Below are 24,178 nucleotides of genomic sequence, written 5' to 3'. Positions count from 1 at the left end.
AGCACCCATCAACTCCATCTTTGACATCGCATGCTTCAAAAAAATAATAATCTTGTATTCAAATAGAGTGTTCCACAAATGACACTTGCATTAAACACTCTTCCTTTGTTTGTTCCAAGCACTCACCTTGCATGAATAGGTACTTAAAGTCCAACTACTCAACTCCAATAAGAGCGTATACCAAAGGCACTTTTTTCCCATCCGGTTTTTTTCCTTTGATTGTGTAGGTTTTAGACCCTAATCTAGAAACACTCACCAATATCTTCCTATATATATTCCTTCTACATTAGGTACTAGCAATAAGGAAATTGCTACTACCCATATCAATCATCACAGAATTAGACCGACAACTACAGGTCTTAACTATGATGTCAAAAAGGAACTCTTATCTTCAAGAACAAGAAATCTCCATTAAACATTGGCAAGTTGAAGAAGGGCATAGAAAAACAACTGACAAGCAATGAAAAATTCCACAAGAGAGCTATCAACAACAATCATAAGGATCTCACGTGTTTCAAAGTTGATGAAATATTGGAGAGGGCTCACATTGCAGTGGAACCCGAGGGCAAGATCCATCATAAAGTTAACTATCCAAAGAGGCTCAATACCCAAAAATCTATGCAACATTAATATCCATCTTTCCACTACAAAAAGTGGAAACAAAAAGAAGAATGTACAACAAAATGCAAAATTGCCTCAAAAATAGAAGCCCAACTCATGCATCAACCTAAACACAACCGATATATATCACTCAAGGAAGGGGGGAGTGTTATCAACTACAAATAAATTTTTAAGCTAAAGACAACCCTAACAAACAGATTGCACATGGTTGTGTAAAGGGACAATATAAGCTAGGAAGGGAGGAGTGTTTGGCCATTTCAACATATAGGCACCCACCTAATCAGACACCACATTTTTAAGATATTTGTAATCTATCATTTTTTGAGCTAGATATTCCAAAAGTGGCAGATATATTCTATAATTTATCATTCTTTTATGATATTTGTAAAGGCACATGTGAGCCTGATCATTGGCTATTTAAAAAGCCCTAGGTATAAAAGATAATAACCTTAGTATGAAAGAGGCTTATGTTTTGGAGAATGAAAGGAGCTCTATGTACGTGCGCTCAAGAGGCCAAGTAGCTCTAGCTTATAATTGAATTTTCCAATGATTGGGTAATCCTATTTTGATTCCAAAACTTGCATTGTGCTCCTTGCATCTTGTACTTTCATTTTGAGTGTAAGCATTGTCAGTTCTATTGAAGTTTGTCGTGAAGTGTTTCTCGGCTTTATCTTCAAATTTGAGTGCTTAAAAGTCCATTACACGTCATTTTGATGATAGGAGAGTGATATTGCAATTTTTGTAACTTTCTAGAATATTGTCAAACTGTGTAAGCTTGTCTCCTAACCTAGTATAGATTCCCCTAAAATGTTGTGGCTTTCCAAGTCCATTTAGTCAATGAAAGCACGTGAGGATTGAAAGCGGTGAGATAGGATATATGCAAATTATTTTGATCATTGAGGTGATGATTAGCTTGTAGAGACTGGTTATATTGCTTGTTACATTCACTTCTTGACAATTGACACCCTCAAAGAGTATCCGTGTCCCATTTGTGCCACTTCCTTGAGTATTGTCATGAGTTCATAATGTTGAAACTTAACTTTTGACGAGTGATAGTTTGCCTTTGGATAGGTTTAATCGATAAATGTAATTCAACTCTAGAGAGGATGGGCTATAATCAATTCTTTCCTCAGAGATAAACCATCCTTCTTGATCGAACACTGTGGACATAATTCTATGAGCTCATATGTAGACCTTTCAAACACTGGTCAACTCCTTTTGTACAATGTCCTTCTCGGTCTACATATGTGCACATGAATTATGTGTGTCATACAATGCTTATAGCATTCGCTACGTTGTGTCCCTTAGACTCATAAATGATTACACATTACTAGTTGTGGATACAAGATCATTTGAAAACCTAACACTATTTTTGACTTTGAGTGATAACTGAGTGCTTAGACTAAATTCATGCATAAATTTATTGTCTAGAGGTTCCAATTTAAGCTTTTTAGGTGCATGTGCATCTTTATGCAGTTTTTGAACTTGCAATGCTTTTAATGATGCCTCTAGTGGTAATGGAGAAACATTTGATTGCATAAAAAAAGACAAGCTAGATGCACTTACATCAAATTTCATTTCCAAATTTCTCTTTGCTTCGTTTTGCAATTGTTATGCCCCTATTGTTAGGGTTTCTAGGACAATCCTCTAGAAAATGTCAACCTTTTCTCCACAATCTGAGCAATACACCATTATGGGTGGCACTTCAATTGACTCGTCCATATCATTCTCTTGAAAAATTTCTACTTATGTGCTGACGAAGTTGTTGGCATCCTCTTTTATAACATTGAGCATTAGGTTGTATATTGATAAATACTACCTTTGACTTTGTTCTCCACTTAGACTTGCCTCTATTGGGCTAATCTGTTGGGTCTTCCAACCGTGGCTTGACTGTACACTAGACTATTGTTGTCCATGTACAATGATTTTGATTGCATATGTTGGCAACTATATGATTTCTAGCTTGTGAAGATTGTTGGATAGCTACTTGGGTCAATATTCTAAACTTCTCTCTGCACATCGTCCTTGAGTTTGCAATACTAGGCTTCACTAAATCTATGAACATCTTGGAGTTCTCTAGATCTGGCTTTACTCTGATGAATAGGATCTTGGCTCTTCTACCTCTTTTACTACTCATCAATTACCTACGGCCTACTAAATTAGCATATAAAACCTCGTCCCAATGTAGTCAAAGAGTTGTAAACTTTCTCTATTATAGTTGTTCTTGTGCTATTGCTATTGTTTGGCTTTGGTTCACCTGAATTCTCAGTTCAACTTGAGTCCATGTTGTCTTTGGTCTTTAAAACTGTCTCTTAGCATATTTTGATGTTTCTCAAGAATACTGCTTGTGCCAAAGCAATTCTGGCAATTGAATGCTTTCTAGACTCACAAGAGTTGGGTAAAACTAGTCCAAATGTGTCAAAGTTGACCGCATTCCTTTAAAACAATGAAATGAGGGCTTTGAATAGCTTGATTTGCAATCAAATGTGCCCCCAATATTTTGATCTTAGGCCCAATTTTCAATGCAATGATTGCACTTGATAATTTATGATCACTCCTAGCTCCTAGTGTTCTTTGATTGAACTATGACGTTCTTTTCCACTTTTGTAGACCAATGCTTAGGCCAAAATTTGAAGCTCTACCAAGTTTTAAGACAGGTTTTATTGAAACTTGGTTCCCGTATTGAGGACTTGAGGGAATTTTCTCGACCGGTTGGGTTTTGACATGTTTGTGATCACTCTGTTTCAAACACATTTGATCCACTTTTCTCAACTACAATTTTGAATTTTTTTGTGGCTTAAGGCTTGAGTTCGTCTCATTTTCTCTTTTTTCTTTGGATGTGGGATTCTAGTGTGATAATTGTTAAATATGGAGCCTGATTTACCCCTTGTAATTTTTTCTTTAAAAAACGCACATTTGTAAGGCCCCCGTTCTAAGGAGAAGCCATCGTGCGTGAAGACAAATCAGTCGCCCGAAAACCAAAATTTCCACAGCCAGTCTCGAGCTTTTTGTCAGAATATTATGACCGGACGGCGGTCGAAAAGTAGTCAAAAAACGGCCGCTTGGTTGGCCGATGGTAGGTGGCTGATAGTCAATGGCCGGTGGCCGATTTCAAATTGGACTTGTCTTCTCAAGGACGGCCACACATGGGTGCATGGGAGAATTCAACTCGGACTTGTCTACACAAGGGCGGCTACACACGCCTGCCTCTCATGAGCGCTCTTTTGGCCTATAAAAGGAGGCCTTTTCTACACACAAAAACAGATTGAAGAGGTGAAGCATTGTGAAGCTGACGCAACAAGGTGGACGCGAGGTGGTGAGAGTGAAGCAAGGCGGGAGCTTCAAAAGGATATAATCCCTTTGTAATCTAGTTCTTGTTTTGAAGTACTAAAGCCATTGAGTGGTTGTTTTCCCGTGGATGTAGCCCACATTGGGTGAACCACGTATTGTGTGTGCTCTCTCTCTCTCTCTACTCTATAATCTCTCTTAAGTGAAAAAATCTCTATCTCCATTAAGTAAAATACTCAAGTATTTACTTAGCTACATCGTATTCCCTAACAATTACCTTTGTGGATTTTTTGGTTTTTCTTAATGGTATTTTTCATGATTTTGCTAGTTTTGAGTGACTTTCTTAAATTTTAATGAATTTTTTGACTTTTTTAAATTTTATTTGTATTTTTGGTGAAATGTTTTATAAAAAATAGGTTTTTTAAATTTTTCCTAATTTTTAGAGCTTTTGTGTGGCTTTTCTACTCTTTGGACTTTTAGCTACTTTTTTACTTTTTTAGTAATTTTAGGAAGTTTTCTTTTTGTTATTTTTCTGTATATTCTCTTCTTTTTTGACTTCTTGGAGGGGATCCTTTGTTTGATTTTTTCTACTTTTTATTAAAAAAAATTCCCTTGTTGCTTTTTTATTGTTTGTTTTTTTTTTAGTTATTCTTTATGAAACTTTTTTATTTGCTAATTTTTGTTGATTTTTTGGATTTTTTAATTTTATAAAATAAAGCAAATAAAAATGAAGCTTACTCAAATCAAATATATTCTTACCTATGGCAATATTGACCTACAAAGATGAAGGAGGGATGGCACACTGCAGGCGTGTGCAAAAGATGCAATGATGGCGAGACGTGTGGTGTTGAAGAGCTTGCAGAGTGGGTCAGCGGGGGGAGGGGTGTTGGCATGTAGGGCCGACATGTGGGCAGAGAGAGAGAGAGAGAGAGAGAGAGAGAGAGAGAGAGAGAGAGAGAGAGAGAGAGAGAGAGAGAGAGAGAGAGAGAGAGAGTGGGTGTGTGGCTCGCAATAAGCACCAACAGGTTGCAAGTGGCAAGGTTCTTGGAGTTGTCAACGTGCAGGCGGGGCTAAACTGAGAGAGAGAGAGAGAGAGAGAGAGAGAGAGAGAGAGAGAGAGAGAGAGAGAGAGAGAGAGAAATTATTGTCAATGGTGTATGTGTGTGTGCTTGAGTGTTGTTTTATTAGCACCAATTAAGGCTACTTGGAAGTAGTGTGTGTGACGGTGTGCTAGAACCTACATCATAAGTGGGATTTTGCCTAGGAGAGAGAAAGAGAAAAATGAAGAGAGAGAAAGAGAGAGAGAGAGAGAGAGAGAGAGTTAGTGGAAAGAGAAAGAGAAGAGGAAGAGAGAGAAAGTGGATGGGGTAGAGAGAGGGATAATAAGTGGAGAGAGAGTAAGGAGGATTTTATTTATCTTTTAAAAAAATTCAAACCTTCAAGTAAATTAAGAGGAGGTTCCCACCAGGCCAACCGTCAAAATCGATTTTTCATCTGAATTCAAAAATTCATTGCCAAACTCACAAGTGATTGTCGATGCCAAATTGTACAGTAAAACTCATGGACAATCAACCGCTTGCATCCAAGAAAAAAATCCAAATTTAGTTCTTTTAAATCAATAATACCAAAATTAGTCAAAATTTTAAAAAGTTACCTGGAAATTATAAGAAAACCACAAATTTCTTGGAAAAATACAAAGAACTCAAAAAGTTATTTTTAATTTCATTCATACACATCCAGCACATACAAGCAAGCCAAAAAGTAGTTTCTATCAAAATACCAATTACAACAAAATAATCAAAACAGCCTCCACAAATAGCACAACGCAAAAAAACGTGACCAATAAGGGCACAAAAGTGCTCTAAATCATGTCATAATTAGGCGTACAAAACAAATTTTGAAGATCACAATTTGTCATTTTTTTAAACAAAAATTAATTGGAAAATAATGCAAAAATTAGCAAAAAATACCAAAATTTCACCAGAAATACCCTAAAAGATTTTTGAAAAATCCAAACACATAAGTGAATGGTGTAGCGAAACCAAATCTTAATGAGACCTCAATTCAATTGCCAATTGATTTTACCAATTAAAATTGGGAAAATTAGTCAAAAATTAGCTCGATTAGAGTGTGTAAATTCTTGTTTTGAGCTCAAAAACACATCATTGAACAACTACACACATCTTATTTGCATTTAAACATCCAATTAATGATCCAAATTAACCACTTTTTATGCGAGCACACACACACACACACTTACCTGTTAAGGTACACACACACAAGCATTGGTCTTGTCAAATTTGCAAATCAAGTACACAAATGTCTAATTGACAATGACCATATCACAAATCAACCATCACATTTGCAAAATCCCTGATTACACATTGACTTTTTGGGCATACACAAGGATAAATTACGGCACACACACCTAAAATTAGGCATATGCACACTGAATTAGAGTGCAAACACACACTTTTAATTTTAGTGCACACAATCACAATTGAACCATCCAAGCATGAAATGAGCAAGTTGATAATGCAAATTACCATGTGAAACCAAAAATTTATGCACATTCAATTTTTTAAAAATTCGGCATTACAACGGCATGCAAACGCATTAATCAGCAAAAATCATCAAATTGACATTGGCTATGCATACCACACAAGTCTTGAATCCATTGTCACCATCCATTTATAAATTACTCAATGTGTAGGCCAATTTTATTGAAGCTTCAAAGGCCTAATCTTGCATTCCAACTGTTAGCGGGTCGCCACGACGAACGTCTTTAACATAGCTCTTTTGTAATAACATAATGTCAATATGCAAGGAAGAGACTCAGGATGGGGCACGAAGACGTAATGAGACTGTCGATCTCACCAAAGTGAACTTAGAGGGATACTCATTCTACGACAAAAGAAAATCAACCATTTCCTAGTTAGAAAATCAGTATGCGTCCAATCTCACCGCTCTAGGTCATCGCGCCTTTTCGGCATCCAAATGAATTTGGAATGCAGTGGAACTTAAGGAGAGGTATCACAACACCTAGGGGCACAATCCTACCAAGTTATGTCACCATCTGGGAAGGCACATAAGTCACGATCCATCACAAAAAAAAGTACAAAAAACTGAAACAAAAATACTCGGAAGGGTCCCCCTTAAGCATAGAAACACTTCTCCATGGTCAAAACATTTTTTAAAAACCATTTTAGCCTCCAAATCAATGTATTTAGCTCACAAGCAAAGCATCATGAACCACAATAGAATTGAAAATGATTACACTTAGATTGTAGAGCAAGAGATAAGGAACACAATGTGCTAATCGGAAATGAATTCTGATTACCAGTCCAAGAGAAAAAAAGATTACAATTTGTAGCAGCAAGAATCTCTCACAGTGAACGTTTTCAAATCTTCCAAGCTAATGATATCTCCTTATTCCAAACTAAAGGTTTTGACTTAAAATGTAAAGGAAATTTCCCATGGCCATTCGGCCACTTACAAGGGTGTAGACTCAGAGAGGTTGAGAGGGTATGTCAATTTACATTACAATTATAAATCACCATAGGCTTAATTACATGGCTTTCTTCAAAAAATCGAGTGAGTGTTTATAGGGTTTGGTGTGCATACACCTGTATCCACCAAAAATTCCCCCCTTCCTATTCATCGCTCGTCCTCGTGCAAGCCGTCTCTGAGTATAGGATATTGTCTTCTCTCGAGCATTGCAGTGAGGTTTCTGAATTTCTAAGCTCTTGCTTCAATCTCTACTTTGGTGGCCAGCTCTTTGAAAAGGATTGTTGCTGAGAGTACTTTGATAGGCAATGTGATGTGCTGGCAGATCTTTTGTCATGGGATTGAATATGGAGGAGTCCACTTCAAAGAAGCCTGTCATGAACGCCTCTTCAAAGAAGGTTTGCATGTAATGAGAGGGCAGGAACATGACTCTTTCATATAATCCCATGATGACATTCCTACTTGGGATTTCTGTCTCCATATTCCAACAAATGCCTCTTGTGCCTTCGCCAGGGATGCTCTGCTGCTTCAATATCATTGAAAGTTGTAATGCAGGTGATGAGCATCTTGGCAATCTTCACAAGCATCTGACATGCGAGATCCGGGATCTCCTTAGTCATGATGAACACCCATTTGAGAGTTTGAACCATATAATGCTCTGACGATGGGTTGTTATTGAGTGGCTTTGTGATTACCGGGTAGTTCAGCACCACCGGCCTTTTGCTTTGCCAAGTGTAAAAGTTGTCCCAAGATCACCGTTTGTTGATGCAACAGTAAGTTGGGTCAATCCTGAGATGCCAAGGAGCGTTCCTGTAATACGTTTCATCTGTTGGTCTTTGCTCAAACCATTTCTTTTGCCAGAGGGGTTGATTATCAATGATTATCTGAATTTGAAGTGCCATGATAGGAACCTCCCTGTAATCCCCTTTGTTGATTATCAATGATTTTCTGAATTTGAAGTGCCATGACAGGAACCTCCCTGTAATCCCCTCTGTTGTTTGGTTCAAGTTCTGGTAGCATTTTTTGATGCCATAACCTAGCCTCTTGCCTCATCAGTGGAAGGGCAATCATCTCATGCCCAAGATTCTTTACTACCTTATCTGGAGTAATCATGAGGAGGGCAGCCGATTCCAGCACTTTCAGTTCATACTGCATATAGGCTTTGTGTGAGGGATCCTTTACTTCTGAGATCGAGCATTGACTTTCATCCTTGGCCGACTCCAAAGTGGATGTCATGGCTGAATCTGCAGATTTGTGTGTTGCTTTTCTTGTGTTGGTAGTGGGCACCTCAATTTGATGAGCTTGAAAGTGGACTGTTCAAATCCTCCTTCTTGCTCAAATTCTATTGGGGCATATTGATGCTTTTTGTGATTGGCCCTCAGAGTCTCTAAGTCCCTCTGGCCTCAGTCAACTGCTTCCTTAATTCGTTGATTTCTTCGTCTTTGGCTCGTTGTAGGGCCCTATGTCCTGCTGTCATGATCTGTCTATCATACTTTTCCTGAACCGCTTCTTTTAAATTCTTTAATCTCTTGGTTTAAGGAGGTAGATCTTGCAATCATCATTGAGGAGGAGGGGGTCTCTTGTATGCCAAGGAGCTAAGTTAGAGATTTGCTAACCACAGCATATGAGCCTTGCATCTTCTCATTTTGTTCTCTTTCTTTGGTTAGCTCTCCTTGAGATGTAGCTCCTCCTTGAGATGTTGTTGCTCGACTTACAGTGCGGAGTTTGCCTCGTTAAACTGTTGCACCTCTTTGTACTAGTAGGCTGCATTTTCTTGTTCCCTTTGCAACTCCGGTTGTACCTAGTGTTGTGCTTTCTCTAATGCCTCTATTCTTTGCTTGAGCTGCAGGGAATCTGTTGTGTTGTGCCTAGTGTTGTGCTTTCTCTAATGCCTCTATTCTTTGCTTTAGCTGCAGGGAATCTGTTGCTGCCTTAGACGCTTCTTTCTTTGTATCTTCCAACTCCATCTTGTGCAGATTGTAAAGAGCCCTTTGACATTGAAACTGGAGCTTGATCTGCTCTAAGTGAGCATCAATGTTAAAGGACTTGACAATTTTCGCTCCTTCCTCCAGTGCAGCTTGTGATCGAGGCGATCTTGGCCTCTGCTAGCTTTGATGGCCCTGATCTGATTTTTCAGCTTCATCAGATTTCTTTCCTCTCCATTTTGGATCTTCTAGAGCCACAGAGTTTGTGGTGGACCTTGTTTGTGTGGCCTCCATTTCTTGATCTGCATTTAGGTCAGACTACCTTTTCTCCACTCCTTGCTCTGGCAAGTCTTCAACCTTTCCTTTCTCTTTTACTGCAATCTCTGAAGGTGCCCCAGTGTCCTTGGGAGAACCAAAATCTTGATTGTGCTGGTCCTGCTTGTCTTGCTGTTCCTCCCCTTGTGAGTTATTTTCCTCTTTTTTTCTTTGAATAGATTCGTTACATGATTTTAGATCATCGACGCGTGGCTTCTTTGCTTCTTCTTTCTCCCTTTGCTCCATTTTTTGCATGAGTTCATTATGGATTTTAGATCATCGACGCGTGGCTTCTTTGCTTCTTCTTTCTCCCTTTGCTCCATTTTTTGCATGAGTTCATTATGGATTCGTTGCCGCATGGCTGGCAATCTCACGGTTTTCTTCAGCTTCCTGTCTTTTCTGATGCTTGATCCTTTCCAGAGAAGTTGTTTGCCTACGTAGCAATAGAATGTTTTCTGCTTCTTCCTCCTCTTTTTCATCATCGGCTTCGGTTCCTTGGGTTTTTTTTCTTCATGCTTCTGTTGGTGGAGCCTTTTCTTCAATGCCTACGCTTCTTCCATTGTCCTCTTGGCATGAGTAATGGGAATAGCTTATGCCACGTGCACAGTTTTCTTTCTCAATCGTGTATATCCTAGAGTGTATTGGCTATCTTGCTCCTCCTCTAAAGACTGGTACTTCGAAGGAGTGTCTCTCTTCTGGGTGTTGGGGTATAAAGCCCAATGTGGTCGCCCAGGTAAGTGGGTGGGCCGCCAAGTATGTACACATATTCTTTTGTAAAAACCTAATAAGAACTCACTATGCTCTACACATTACAGTAGAGCGAGTTCACCATATCGTCGTGCTCTTCTTCTCACACTCTCTCTCGCGTCGCACTTCCGCTCGTAATCCTTCAACTGGTATCAGAGCTCAGATCGAGGCTCGAGGCAGCACTGCAGGAGGCTAGCGTCACCAACTCAGATTGGAGTGAAATTCGACAGGCAAAGACACGGCCCCAAATCCTGTGGGAGTGCTCGTAGGGCTTGGTGTTCTCAAAATTTCATTATGAGGTCATCTCGGCCACCGTTCAGCTTCGACAAAGTTCTGCGCAGGCCATTTTCGAATACGTGGTTTCGGCGGGTGCAGATCTGACTCTGCAAATTTGGGGTTTTTCGGCCTACGACTGCAGGTGCTGAGGATATCGACACTCCCAGAGTGTTGATTTGTGGCTGTCTACACATCGAAGGACGGCTCACAGTTCTTGGAGGCGTGTCACATACGACACGGGCACATCTACACACAGACTGTAGGCGACATCCACTAGTTCATCAGGTAGTTTGTATTTGTTGCTTGATATTCCAGATTTCATCCTGACATTGCAGGTACTTCCACATGGGATGTATTGTCAGAGATGATGTATGTTTGTTGAGGGTTTGCTAGCTGTGAGTCACGCAGCAAACAACCGCCGCAACGGTTACAACATATAGTGGGAAATGTGTGGATGTATGACTTTGTGGGAAGTGTATGTACTGTCAGATTTACTGCAGCCTTTGTTGAGGGTCGAGTGAGGTTTTATTGAGCTGGGGGATTCTCGAATGTTGAGATCCTTTCGGTGATACAGGTCTTGGAGCGATCCCTCAAGCACGCTTAGATAGGCAGCTAGGATGTATTGACTGTGAGTTAGACAGTTGGGATTGCATCTTTGCTTTACTGCCGTTGAGGCATTGTCGCAGTCTATGCTTACAGGACAGTGAGAGACAGTACAGGTGCAGGATAGGTTTACCCGCAGCTTACAGTGTCAGAGAGACAGTGTTTTTTGAGCTGTTTTTTGGTCTGTTTTTGAGTACACCAGAGCCATTTTACAAAGGAGACTCTGCCGAAATTTATGCAGAATCTGAAGCTTTCTTGGTTCATTTGACAGGTTGATATTGGTTCAGAGGTCAGTTTACAGGGGAAACTCTGCCGAATTTTTCCCAGGAAAGTAAACCACTGTGAAGCGTAGCTATGGCTGGATCACAGGACACTGCTCTTTACAATATCAAGAAGCTGGATGGAACCAATTTCCCATTGTGGAAGCAGCAGATTTGGCACGTGTTGGTACAAAAGAAGCAGATAAAACCTATAAAGCTCAAGGGGATAAAACCAGAAGATATGGACGAAGATGAATGGAGCGAAATGGATGAATTGGCACTTTCTACCATTATGCTGACTTTGGCAGAAAGCGTTTACTTCAATGTAGCAGACGAGATGTCGGCTTATCAAGCATGGTTAAAGCTGAGTGATCTTTATGAGAAGCAGAGTGCAGCTTCATAGGTATACTGGCTTAAGAAGCTTGTTTACTTGAAGATGAAAGAAGGGACACCTATGTCCAATCATTTGAATGAATTCAACACAATCTATAGTCAGTTGTCAGCTCAAGGTGTCAAGTTTGATGAACCTGTTAGAGCTATGTTCCTGTTGATCACATTGCCGGACAGTTGGGACACTTTTTGCACAGCTTTGAGTAATTCTGCACCTCCAGATGGTTTGAACATAGAAGGTGTAGAAGGAAGTCTGCTTACTAAAGAAACCAATAGAAAGACAATGGACAAAGGCAAAGGAACAGCCTTAGTTGTCAGGGGAAGGACCAAAGAAAAGTACAAAGGTGGAAAGAGGAATCAGTCTCGTAGCAAGTCCCGCAGTGCTAAAGGCAAGAGTGACATAGAATGCTACCATTGTGGCAAGAAGGGTCACATGAAAAGAGACTGCAGAGAATGGAAAGCAGAAAAAGGCAAAGAGAAAGCTGAAGACCATGGTGAGAAGAACAAGTCCTCAGTGAAGATTCAAGAAATAAATGTGACAAACACTGTTGCAGAGGATGACAGTCTAGTGTCAGGAGACATCTACTTCTTGAAGAATACAATGGACTCAGCTCTTCTTACAGCATATGATGGAAATGCACTGAGTGACTGGATTATAGACTCAGGGGCATCACTTCATGTGTCTCCAAACAAGGAGTGGTTTACTTCTTATGTGACCACTAAAGATCATGTTCGGCTAGGCAATGGACAGACATGTGAGATCTTAGGTGTTGGAGATGTTCAATTGAAGTTTCAGAATGGCTCTTCTTTCACGCTGAAGAATGTGAGACATGTTCCCGCACTTACAAAGAGCTTGATCAGCACAAGTTTACTTGATGATGCTGGCTACGTCACCACTTTTGGACAGAACATGTGGAAGATATCCAAGGGTTCTATGACAGTAGCACATGGAGTAAAGTCTGGAGGACTTTACATGATTTATGTATCAAATGTCTCTAAAAATGTAATCAATGTAACCGAGAAGCCGAACGTTTCTTTGTGGCATAGCCGGTTAGGACATATGTCCAAGAAGGGAATGGAAATCTTGTCTCGTTTTGGTTATTTTCCTGGCTTTTCATTTAATGATTTTGAATTCTGTGAACATTGTCTGTATGGTAAGCAAACACAACAGCCACATAAGCATAGAAGCAATAGAAGAGATACACAATTGGCACTTGTTCATAGTGATTTGTGTGGACCTATGCCTAACCTATATCTAGGGGGAGCTTCTTACTTTATGACATTTATAGATAATTACTCGAGGAAAGTATGGGTTTACTTTCTCAAGCACAAGGATGAAGCATTTAGTGTTTTCAAAACGTTTGTGACACTTGTGGAGAATCAGAGTGGCAAGAAGCTTAAATGCTTATGCATTGACAATGGTGGAGAGTATGTTTCAAAGGCCTTTTAGGACATTTGTGAGTCAAAAGGTATAAAACGTGAACTTACTGCTCCTTACAATCCTCCTCAAAATGGTGTTGCTGAGAGGATGAATAGGACCATACAAGAGAAGGTCAGAAGTATGTTGTCTAATGCACAACTGCCAAATGGGTTTTGGGCTGAAGCTGTATCAATAGCTGTTCATCTTGTAAATAGATCTCCTAGCAAGGTTTTGCAGAAGGATTCAGTGCCAGAGATGGTATGGTCAGGCAAAATGCCCTCATACAAGCATCTCAGAGTCTTTGGCTGTGAGGCATATACTCACGTTCCAAAGGAATTTAGGAACAAACTTGAGCCAAAGAGTAGAAAGTGCATCTTTCTAGGCTATGGTAATTCTTGTGAGATGGGGTACAGACTTTGGGATCCCGAATCCAGAAAGGTTGTCCGCAGCAATGATATTCACTTTAATGAATCCAAATATCATTATAAACCAGAGAGGGTTGAGGAGATTAGAAGAGTTGTCTTCCAAGAAGATGGACCTGCACGTGCAAGACAAAATGTCAGGGCTCAAGAGGAGCAAGGACAGGATAGAGTGGAACCACAGGTTGTGGCTGAGCCTGAGCCACCTATTGTGCGTAGATCTGGACGTGTCACGCGACCTCTTAATAGGTTTGTTCCATCTATGAATTATGTCATGTTGACTGATTGCAATGAGCCTTCATGTTACAAGGAAGCAGTGCAAATGAAGGACTCCGGGAATTGGCAATTGGCCATGCAGTCAGAGATGACAGCTCTGCATAAAAACCAGACATGGAAGCTAGTTAAATTACCACGGGGCAAAAAGGATCTACCCTGTAAATGGGTTTACAGGTATAAGATCACCGCTCATGATAGTCAGCCAAAGTACAAAGCAAGGCTTGTTGCCAAGGGCTTTAAGCAAGAACAAGGCATTGACTTTGATGAAGTCTTCTCTCCAGTGGTCAAGATGACTACATTGAGATGCTTTCTTGCATTGGTTGCCATATTAGATTTGGTGTTGCACCAAATGGATGTCAAGACAGCGTTCTTGCATGGTGATTTAGATGTGGAAATTTACATGCAGCAGCCAGAAGGGTTTGTTGAGAAAGGCAAGGAAGATTGGGTATGCCAGTTGTTAAAGAGTCTTTATGGCTTAAACCAATCACCGAGGGCATGGTACCATAAATTCCACAAGTTTATGCTTCTCAAGGCTACAAACGAAGTGAGTTCGATCACTGTCTATATACAAAGAAGGCTAAGGATGGTAGTTGGCTGATCCTTATTTTGTATGTGGATGACATGTTGATTGCTGGCAAGCACTTGGAAGAAATTTCAGCTTTGAAGTCAAAGATGGCAAAATCGTTTGACATGAAAGACATGGGTGAGGCAAGTCATATACTTGGTATGCGCATTGAGAGAGACGGATCAAAGAAGTTGATTTGGTTATCTCAAACAGAGTATATTGGTAAGGTTTTGCAACGTTTCAATATGGATAAGGGAAAGGCACTGAGTGTTCCATTGCCACCATATGTGAAACTTAGCAAACAAGATTGTCCTGTGTCTGAGGAAGAACAGGCTGAAATGGATAAGATTCCATATGCGTCTGCAGTGGGTAGTTTGATGTATGCAATGATTGCTACTCGCCCAGACATTGCATTTGCAGTGGGAGTAGTAAGTCGATACATGTCAAACCTAGGCAAGAAACATTAGGAGGCAGTGAAAGGAATATTGAGATACCTGAAAGCTACAAAGAGTATGCGTATATGCTATGGGAGTCAGGAGCTAAGTGTAAAGGGTTTTACAGACTCAGATTATGCAGGTGACTTAGACAACCGAAGGTCTACGTCAGGGTATGTCTTTACATTGGCTGGTGGAGCAGTATCATGGCGTTCTAGATTACAAGATTGTGTTACTCAGTCTACTACAGAGGCTGAATATGTTGCAGCATCAGAGGCATGCAAAGAATCAATTTGGCTTAATCGACTAGTAAAAGATTTGGGAATCAAAGAAGAGATGCCTGTGTTATATTGTGATAGTCAAAGTGCTATACAATTGGCTCGCAATCCAGTTTATCAATCAAAGACAAAGCATGTGGATGTGAAGTATCATTTCATCAGGGAAATGCTCGAGGATAAGCAACTTCAGCTTGTCAAATTTCACACCACAGAAAATCCTGCTGATCTACTTACAAAAGGACTTCCCTCAGAGAGCTTTGCGCATTTTCGCAAGCAGTTAGGTGTAGGGTAGTACATCACTTCTCTACATCTCTTGTCTGTTAGCTTGTATAGTAGCTTCTCTCACACTTAAAGTACCACATTGGACTTTAAGTGGGAGGTTGTTGGGGTATAAAGCCCAATGTGGTCGCCCAGGTAAGTGGGCGGGCCGCCAGGTATGTACACATATTCTTTTGTAAAAACCTAATAAGAACTCACTATGCTCTACACATTACAGTAGAGTGAGTTCACCATATTGTCTTGCTCTTCTTCTCACACTCTCTCTCGCGTCGCACTTCCGCTCGTACTCCTTCATTGGGACCCAGCTTCTGGCTACTCCGAGCATTTGACTGTGTCTTTTTGCTATCAGAATCTTTTAAAGTTGCGCTTTGCCTTGTCTGCTTAACTTCTGGTTTTGGCCTGGTGGAAGGTCCTGCCACAAGTATTACTGCTCTTTTAGATCTGTGGATTAGATCTATCTGCGCTTCGACTGGTGGTAGATCATTGATCATCCCTAGTGTGCTTGATAGGCAATACACGTCAGCATTGGTCCCGCGTTCATGTAGGCTTTGCTTCTTTGGCTCCCCTTTAGGTTTGCTTCGACAATGTTGTCAAGAAGATAATTGCCGAAGTTGCAACTAACCACTCTTCCCTCTACCAAGCCCATTGCCATTACCACGGCCATGTGCAACAATGGTTTTGTATATCTGGGCGGCTTGTGCACTTTAAAGTGTTGTGATATAAGGCGCAATGGCAGTTCAGTTTTTGAGTATATCAAATTTTGATACGTCAACTTGTGGCCTCGTTGCTTCAGAAAGGCTTTATCATTATCTATTGCCTTTGTCTTTTGTAAGAGATTGTGCGTCCCTTGCTGCAAGTGGAGGGCTTCATTGATAATTTCTATTGTGATCTTTACCTTAACTACTACCCCATCCTTGTCAATATGAGTTGCTTTCCCATTGTACTGAATTGAACTTATAAGCTCATGAGCTCGTCTGAAGTCCGTTCCCCAAACCCCCCAGCTACTAGTGAGCCACCCCTACCCTGATTTTGGCAAAAAGGAACATGGATCGCGATCCATGTTGGGATGCATTTTGAAAATCCAATTATAAAAGTTTGCTCCTGGCCATCTATGGGTGCTCCTATACAATTTTCTCTGATTTTAGGGCTTGAGGAACATGGATTGCGATCCATGTTCCACCACCTTTTGTTGTTGTTTTTGTCTTGCCTGATTCTGTCAGCTATCTGGTGTCGACTGGTGAAAGATTTTTGGTTTTTGATGAGTTTTGTGATTCCCCATTGGCCTTGTTAGTTTGCCAATTTTGAGACTTTGTACTGCTCTGATCTGTTGTTTTGGCACTATTGATGCAGTATGGGGCATACACACATGCTCTTGCAAGGTTAATGATCATACCTGTCAAATCTGGTGTAGTAAGATCCACCGAGGTGGTCGCAGCGGGAAGAAACAAATACGAAAACTCTATGCTCCTGTGGCTCTCTCTGTGTGTGTGTGTGTGTGTGTGTGTGTGTGTGTGTGAATGCAAATGAGCTTATGTTACCCCATTTGACTATATGTTCCTAGTTTACCTGCAATGCCCCTTGTTCATATCACCTACGGTTTGAACCGTTCATCACTCTGACGCTCGGTTGACAAATGGTGTTTGATCTACAGTTTTGATCCTTTAAAAGTTGGCTCAAAATCCATCTTGTGTCGAATCTTTCCATATTTGCCATGTTCAAAGTCCTTGCTTTGAAGTTTTGGCGTTTGCTTTCAAAAGTCAATTCCGACTTTCCTGGTTCGACTTATCAATTTTTGTTGATTATCTGTGGTTTTTTTGCTTTCTGTAAAAGAAAATTATTTACAATTATCATTAATCGGTCAAAAATTAGGCAAAATTAGTGTAGCCTTTCCTACATACATACTCTTATCCTAATATTAGATGGTGACGGTGGTACAGCCAAAGTTGGTTCGAGCTGGAAAGTGTGTTATGCAGTGCAAAGGGTGCTAGCATGCGCATGGCAAAGGTCTAAAGCAGGAACGAAGACCCTAGGAGAGAATGTCGTGGCGAAAGTGTAGGTTTGATCTAGCTTTTTAGGCCGATGGTATGGTGGCCTCATGTGTCCGAAGTGATGGTTTTGTGTGCCGAAATGTGATGCTTGATGTGCTCTAGAAGCTGATCCAGACCGCTCGTCAAACGGAGCCCAGATGTGCGAGATATGGCAAGTTGAAGTGGGATGCTTTGCAGGTCCCGACGGACAGAGCAGGTACATACATGTGGCGAAAAATGGGATCAATGAATACACGTGTAAAGCTCAAGCTGTCGATCATGCCGGTCTTTTTGGTTCGCCATTCGGAGCTGACACGAGCAAGTAATGGCCTGTGGAATATTTGCCGGGGGTCGGGTATGTGCTCATCGGGCCATGTTGGTGGGCGTGCTGACAGGCATGTTTTGTAGGCTCGCCAAGATTCTAGAAAATTTTATGCAATGTGGGGAGTTAGCCAAAATTTGCGGATCACCGATCAGAGTCATGGGCATCGCTATACGCATAGTTCCAGTAGGCAAGCAACCATGATGAAAAGAGGTCGAATGTTCTTTTCCATTTTTGGACATGTTTTTCGCGGCTAGCGTGGCATCGAGTGGTGGACAAGGATTGGAATTTGGAATCAGCACGGTGAAATTCTCATGTGGCATAACTGGGAGAAACTCATCTGACGAATTTGAGCACGCGAAGCACCGACGGCATGGAACACTTATATTAAGACTTTACCTTGGTTATCAATTGTAAAGGGAAAAGAATATGGTGGCTGGAGTTTGCAAATGAATAATGCTTTGAGGAGGAATAAAAATAAAGGGCAAGTGGAGGTTTTTTTGAAGTGAAAAAAGGAGCAATAGCGCCGGGCGCTATTGCTTGCTAAGTGGCTTTTTTTAGCAAGTTTGAGAAAGAACAAAAGGAAGAAGAGGCCTCGTTTTCGAAGAAAGGAGGGTTTTTTTCCTTGGGCTTGGGGAGAAGGAGGGAGGGAGAAGAGAACTTCCTCGACGGTTCGTTTTAGAGCTTTTGAGATGCTTGTTCGTTTGGAGCCATGGAGAGCTCACGAAGAGCAGTGGCCATGGAACATTCAGGCCGGGCTTGAGTGGGGCTCATCCCTTTGATCTTTAGTGTGCCTTGGTTGCAGCGATGATGGTTGTACAGTGTTTGGTGCCAATGAATGAAAGAAGGCCCCCATTGCAGTGAGTTTGGTGCATCGTCTCGCCCCCCTTCCCCCCTTCTCTTCTGCTCTCGTGTGTGTGCGTGCGGGCTCTTCGGCAGGTGTGTGCCACCCCGACGGAGTGTTGCACAGAGAGAGAGAGAGAGAGAGAGAGAGAGAGAGAGAGAGAGAGAGAGAGAGAGAGAGAGCGTGGGGCGTTTTGAGCATGTGGGAGAGCGTAAAAGCTACTGCATTGAGGTGCGCGGGTTGTGTGAGTTATGGTGTGTCTATGTGAGCTCGTGTGCGCACGTGGTTTGGTGTAAAGAGCGAGTCGAAGGTGCTCGCAAAGTGGATTGGGGTGCAGTGTGTGCCCTGGGCTATAGGAGGCATTCCGTGCTAGCGCGCTGGGCGTGCTCCCCATTCCCCCTCTCCAACTGTATGGCTCATGATTATGCCAACTAAGAGTTTATAAGGCTCTGAAAAACCTGTTTTTTTAAGAAAAGAAAGGAAAGAAAAAGAAAAGAAATAATATGTACACTTCATAATCCTACCGCATTCTCCCCCCTTCCTAGAGTGAGTCGCCCCAGACGAACATGTGGTAGAGTGCATGGAAATAAAGCACGTGCCTATGCATAGCTGTATAGTGTGTCTCTATGATATGGATGGAGGATATGCATGGGGAAACAAACTGATGTGCAAGAGAGAGGTGCTGAACAATATGTTCAGTGGCTATTGGTAGCAAGGTCACATTGAAGCTGCGTGTTCTGAACAATAGAATTGTAGAGGACGTGCCCTGTGTTTGACGGTGACCTGCAAATGTTGTGATTCTGCTGGTTGTTGGGCTTGAGGGCTTTGTTTTGGTTGCCACTAAAATTGCTTGTGGATTTCCAAGAAGAGGCCTCATGGGAGCGGGTTTGTTTTGGTTGCCATACCCACTTGACATTGTTGGGTTTTCGAGGGTGGTGTTTCATTGGCCTAGTTTGTCTAACAAAAGTCGTAGGCAATTTGGCGAGGTCTAATTTCTGTGTAGGCAATGTAGGCGGACTTGTATTGTTTTGTTGTTTTGGTATTCACATTTGCTTAGGATTGGTTTGCATGATGGATTTTTTAACCTATATTTTCTTGACCACGGTTGGAATATCATTGAGCTAGTGCATGTGGTGATGGTAGAGGTTCCCATACATGGTCTGTATGTACGAAGGACGTGGAAAAATATTGGTCCTTTTGTTTGAGCAGTAAGGTATTGTCCTGTCAGTTTGGAATGGCTCGATTAGTGCGCATCCACGACACTCCAGAATAACTGCTTCGTTAAGATGCTGATCTTTGGCCACATGAAAGTGATGCAGATAAACTGTTCCATCAATGGTGATTGGTACATTTAATGTGGCCCAAATTGTCCATAATGCCTTTGTTTGCTACTTTGAACCTAATAGTGTTTGGCATTAGAGGCTCTCATGTGCTTTTTCTGAAAGTGGAGTAGTTAACTACATTAGCTCTACACACACACACATACACACACAACAGACACACCTAGTTTGTGTGGTCACGTACTCCACTGCTTCCGTGCATTGCGATGTAGATCATGCTCCCACAAAACCCCCTTTCTCTCTCTCTCTCTCTCTCTCTCTCTCTCTCTCTCTCTCTCTCCTCTCGATGTACTTGCAAAGGCGGTCGTCTCCCTCCCTCTCTCTCTCTCTCTCTCTCTCTCTCTCTCTCTCAATGGCTCAAGAAATAGCACCCAACGGGCCTAATCGAGGCCCTCTATATATTTAGTTGTGGGCCCACCGAGCATTAGGGTTTCCTTGACGGGGTCGCAGGGAAAATGTAATTGCCTGGCAAGCCCGCAGGGAAAATTAAATTGCCTGACGAACTTTTTGTTGGTTTCGAGGTTGCTCTCAATCACTTGTTTGTGATCATGTTGAGTGTCATTATGTTAACATGTTAATAAGACCTTGCACACAAATTTTTAGGTAATTACATCAATATTAAATCCTTGGCCGAATTACTTCACAAAATGATTGTGATGCACCTCTCATGTTTCCTAGTGAGCAATCTTGTTGAACTAAGGACCTGAGGTAAACATAAACAAAGACTATAGCACCTAAAGATACCAACTTGAAAGACAAAGATATCAATCTGAAAAGAATATTAAGTTTACCTCATTGCTTCGATTATTTTGCTGCAACTTCCAGCTCCTCACTTGAGACTCTCAATATTCTTCAACTTCTTTGTCTAAGCCCAAGCTTTGTCCTCTTTCTTCTAATTGTATTAAGAAATTAGTGGAGGTTCTTTATATTCTTCTTGATTTCTTGAAGTTAATGATTAATAGAATCCTTCAGCTATAATAACAAATGGTTTTCTAGCTTAAGAATGCCCCTCTCTCTTCCAAGGTTTTGTGGATAGCCTAATAGACCTTTCATACTATCCCCTACAAATTTCATCAATGAAGAGTAGTTGAAAAATGGTGGGGTGCATTTGGTGATGGCTCCTGCTAGGCTGCGTTTTAGTGAACTAACGATAGAGAGTGTTAGTTGTTGATGACAAGGGGCTTTCTCAAGGTTCATGGTTGCTCTTTTCTCAAGATGCATCTCGACCTCCACCAAGGCGTTGATACCATATCAAAGTCTACGATGCAAAAGCGTAGAGACCAAGGAGAGTGAGCATGAGAGAGAGAGAGAGAGAGAGAGAGAGAGAGAGAGAGAGAGAGAGAGAGACAGACAGAGTCTCCTGAACCAATGAACCTTGGCAATGAATAATTGAATGTGTATACAATGGAGGCAAAGGGTTGCTTATATAGAAACTTCAGTAAATTTTCCGACTCAGAATTTGACAAATAAGTCAAATAAATACCTAAATTCCAAAAGAAATAATGGGACAAAATTGGATAGTTCTCTTGAGATGCCAAATAACTAACAATAACAACATACATTAATATAGATCTCAAAAAAGATATTTTACATACAATTGTCCAATTAAAATTGGTGATCAAGACATAAAGAGGTTTAGCTAGGACAAAATACATGTATATAAATATTTAATGATATCCATAATGTCCCATGAATGCCTGAACCTTAGGTAGTGTAGTTGGTCTAACAGACTCTGTAATGGCCTTGATCTTTTCAATAGCTCTTGAATCCCGTTTTTTGAAACAATATATCTAAGAATTTTTTATTCTTGCATCATGAAAACACACTTTTTAGGATCTAAAAAACTCTTATATAAGCGATATTTTTAAAATATTATGTTGAGGCAATCAAAGTGATCCTCTTGTTAATGAAGAATGAATTTAGAGATCATCAATATAATTCCAACTATAACCATAGATATTTCCTAAAGGTGTGTCTCATTAATCTTTGGAAAGTGTTTGGGGCGCTGTTACACTAGGTCTATGTTTGAGCCACTTAAGTGGCTTGAGCCACAATAGTGGCTTGACACCTCGTTCTATAAAATTGGCTCTAAGAGTGTCTATTTTTCAAGAAACTATAAGCATACGATATCATTGAGGTGGTGTTAAAAAAAATCTTCAAATAGTAAGAAGCCACAAAACTGGCTTAAAAAATTAATAGCATACATGTTTTTGAAGCCTAAAACAAGTCGACAAGTTTTTCTCTAAAAATAGCATAAGCATAGACTCTTATTGTATAGATATCCATGCTTTGAAGGTTTTTTTAGGGGTCTACATGGGATATCAAAACTTTTGAGCAATTTTTGTTTGATTGTACCTAAAATATAGCTATTAAAAAATAGTAATTTTACATGAGCTTACTTATTTCTAGTTTTTTTTTCAACTCCCTACATGCCTTGAGAACAACTCATTGAAAGGTTTTGATGATGTTTTTTGTGGTCCATGAGAATAAGAATTTACAAAAAAGCTGCTTATAACCACAAAAGTGGCTCATGTTCACACAGCCCTAGTGTTAGTCAATCCAAATGGCATGGTTCAACATTCAAAAATAGACATTGTTTTGTGTCGATCTTTAGGGTGTATAGTAAGCTAGCTGTAATCCAAAATTCTAATTGAAAACTTATATGCTTCTTTTCAGCTATCCTTTCTAATACATGCTTAGAGATAGGTAAGGAGTAGTTGTCTCTTATGGTGGATGAATTCATAGTTTTAGGATTGACACACGCTTTTAATATGCCATTCTTCTTGGGTACTACCACAATTAGAGAAAACCAATCAATGAATTCGATTTCATATACAAACTCTACCTCTTTAAGTTTATCTATCTCTTCCTTAATTTTATTAGCAAAGGTTTTATTGTATATGTATTGTTTTTTTTCTTAAGCTGTGCATCTTCCCCCATTGGAAGAATATATTGATAGATTTTTGAATCCACCCCATTTAAGTCTTTGTTCAAATAAGCAAACACATCCCTATATTCCATCAAATGTTTGACTAAAATATCCTCTTCCTCTTGCAATAAGACAGTGGATATGTAAGTTTAATTCTTTTTTTAGGAAAGCTAAATCACATTCTTTTCATTCTTAGATCTATCATACAAAATTGTTTTCATACAAATTTTTTGATTCTCTTAACTCTTGTATAGGCTATTATACCGCAATTTTCCCATTGTGAAATGTGTATTTTTATAGTGGGATGGAACATTGATTGCATCACTTATTTTCCCATAAGCAAATTCTATCTCTATGGTCTAGACTTCTTGCAGCGTCTGTGAGTTCTTGATATTTCACTTTTCTTTTGGTTTTAGAGAGTTTTACTTCCATTTTTGACTTGTCTCTATTTCTACAATTAGTTTCTTTTTTCTTATCCATTGTTGGTTCACAATATGTGCTATGTTAAGTATGGATCTTGATTTACCCTTGTAATTTTCTGTGGTTAAAGCGTACATTTGTAAGGCCCCCATTATGAGGAGAAGCCATCATGCGTGAAGGTAAATCACTCACCGGAAACCAAAATTTTCACAGTAAAAAACCAAGGGCAACTTTAGGGGCCTCGAGACTTTTTTTTTCCCTCGTCGGAATATTATGGTCGGACGGCAGTCAGAAAGTGGTCGGAACACAACCGTCGGTTGGCTCGTGGCCGGTAGTCAATGGCCGGTGGCCGGTGGTCGGAAGTCAATGGCCGGTGGGGCTGGTGGCCAAATTCAATAGCGGACTTGTCTTCTCAAGAGCGGCCACACATGGGCGGATTGGAGGGTCCGATTTGGACTTATCTACACAAGGGCGGCTACACATGGCTGCCACTCATGAGAGAGGGAAGCCCTTTTGGCCTATAAAAGGAGGCCATTTTTACACACATTTCATAGTGTGAAGTTGATGCAACAAGTTGATTGTGAGGTGGTGAGAGTGAAGCACGGCGGGAACTCCATTAAGGGTATAATCCCTTTGTAAACTACTTCTTGTTTTGAAGTACTAAAGCCATTGAGTGGCTGCTTTCCCGTGGAC

The sequence above is a fragment of the Adiantum capillus-veneris genome, chromosome 29 (assembly GCF_014529385.1).
Source record: "Adiantum capillus-veneris isolate H3 chromosome 29, ASM1452938v2, whole genome shotgun sequence".
In the NCBI taxonomy this organism is placed as follows: domain Eukaryota; kingdom Viridiplantae; phylum Streptophyta; class Polypodiopsida; order Polypodiales; family Pteridaceae; genus Adiantum; species Adiantum capillus-veneris.
This window is presented reverse-complemented; position numbering follows the sequence as displayed.